The sequence below is a fragment of the Melospiza melodia genome, unplaced genomic scaffold, assembly GCF_035770615.1.
Source record: "Melospiza melodia melodia isolate bMelMel2 unplaced genomic scaffold, bMelMel2.pri scaffold_28, whole genome shotgun sequence".
Taxonomy (NCBI): domain Eukaryota; kingdom Metazoa; phylum Chordata; class Aves; order Passeriformes; family Passerellidae; genus Melospiza; species Melospiza melodia.
The window spans coordinates 2,488,883-2,491,335 of NW_026948600.1; the positions used below are offsets into that span (position 1 = coordinate 2,488,883).

The 2,453-nt window shown below is 46.3% G+C and overlaps 1 pseudogene; it reads left to right on the top strand.

The window, feature by feature from the left end:
• Window positions 1-776: 776 nt before the first annotated feature.
• LOC134433850 (cytochrome b-like) lies at window positions 777-1,919 on the top strand (annotated as a pseudogene).
• Window positions 1,920-2,453: the final 534 nt, after the last annotated feature.

Below are 2,453 nucleotides of genomic sequence, written 5' to 3' on the forward strand. Positions count from 1 at the left end.
CACAGCTTAAATGGAGAACAGGACATCTGAAAAATAGGAGGACTCCAAAAAATATTCCCCACAACCACTTCATGCCGTACCATTGGCAACCTCGCCCTAATAGGAACACCATTCCTCGCAGAATTCTACTCAAAAGACCAAATCATTGAAAGCCTAAACACATCCTACTTAAACACTTGAGCCCTACTCCTACTCCTTCTAGCCACATCATTCACCGTGGTACACACAATCCGCATAACCGTACTAGTGCAGACCGGCTTTGTTCCACCCTTGACCCCAATAAATGAAAATAACCCCGCAGTAACTTCCCCTATCACTCGCCTTGCGCTGGGAAGCATCCTGGCAGGATTCCTCATCACCTCATTCATCAGCCCCACAAAAACCCCTCCAATAACCATGCCACCCTCTATTAAAATAACCTCCCTAATCGTAACAGCCCTAGGCATTGCTGTAGTTCTTGAAATTTAAAAAATAGACCAAAGACTCATCCTCACAAAACAAGCCCCCTTCTCAATCTTCTCAACATTCCTAGGATACTTTAACCCCGTAACCCACCACCTAAGTATAACCAACTTCCTCAAAGGAGGACAAAACATCGCATCCCACCTAATTGACCTCTCCTGATACAAAATATTAGGTCTAGAGGGGCTAGCCAGCCTACAACTTATAGCAAGCAAAACTGCCACCACCCTCCACTCAGGCCTAATCAAAGCTTACTTAGGATCATTCACCTTATCCATTCTCATCATCCTTATATCCACATACAGAAATAACCAATGGTCCTCAAACTTTGTAATAACCACCAAATCCTCAAAATCATCATCAACACCCTAATTGACCTCCCAGCACCATCAAACATCTCAACATGATGAAACTTCGGGTCTCTAGTAGGTGTTTGCTTAATTACTCAAATCGTCACAGGTCTTCTGCTAGCTATGCACTAGACAGCAGATACCCATCTAGCCTTCTCCTCTGTCGCTCACATATGCCGAGACGTACAATTTGGCTGACTCATCCGCAACCTCCACCCAAACGGACCCTCCTTCTTCTTCATCTGCGTCTACCTACACATCAGCTGAGGACTCTACTACAGCTCATACCTAAACAAAGAAACCTGAAACATTGGAGTCATCCTCCTCCTAACCCTCATAGCAACTGCTTTCGTAGGATACGTCCTACCATGAGGCCAAATATCATTCTGAGGAGCTACTGTAATCACAAACCTATTCTCTGCCATCCCTTACATCGGGCGAACACTAGTCAAATGAGCCTGAGGTGGGTTCTCTGTCGACAACCCCACACTGACCCGATTCTTTGCTCTCCACTTCCTCCTTCCCTTTGTCATCGTAGGCCTTACTCTCGTCAATCTCACCTTCCTCCACGAAACAGGCTCAAACAACCTGCTAGGCATTCCCTCAGACTGTGACAAGATCCCCTTCCACCCATACTACACCATCAAAGACATCCTAGAGTTCGTACTAATCCTCTCCCTACTCGTCTCATTAGCCCTATTCTCCCTCAACCTCCTAGGTGACCCAGAAAACTTCACTCCAGCCAACCCGCTAGTCACCCCTCCTCACATCAAACCTGAGTGATCTTTCCTATTTGCTTACACCATCCTCTGATCCATCCCAAACAAACTAGGAGGCGTACTAGCTCTAGCCGCCTCAATCCTCATCCTGTTCCTCACCACACTACTACATACATAGAAACTATGATCAATACTCTTCCGCCCCCTATCACAAATCCTATTCTGAACCCTTGTTGCCAACATCCACATCCTAACCTTAGTAGGCAGCCAGCCAGTAGAACACCCCTTCATCATCATCGGCCAACTAGCCTCATTCACATACTTCACAATCATTCTAGTTCTGTTCCCCCTGGCGGCTGCCCTAGAAAACAAGCTACTTAAACTTTAATTAACTCTAATAGTTTATAAAAACATTGGTCTTGTAAGCCAAAGATTGAAGACTAAACCCCTTCTTAGAGTTACCCCACCACCCACCTCAGGAAGAAAGGACTCAAACCCTCTGCTCCAACTCCCAAAGCTGGCATTTTTAACTAAACTACTTCCTGACCCTACCACTAAACAGCTTGAATTGCCCCCCAAGACAACCTCCACACAGGCTCCAACACCACAAACAAAGTCAACAACCCTCACCCCCCAATCAAAAGCAATCCCAGCCCCTCTGAATACAACACAGCCACCCCACTGAAATCCAACCGGACCAACAACAAACCCCCACTATTCACCGTCCCCTCGTCCATCAACAACCCCAACACATCCCCTATAACAAGCCCCACCATCACAACCAACAGCATCCCAAAACCATAACCAAGAACACCCCAACTACCCGAAGCCTCCGGTTAAGGATCCGATGCCAACGACACTGAATACACAAACACTACCAACATTCCCCCTAAATAAACCATAACAAGTACCAAAGGAATAA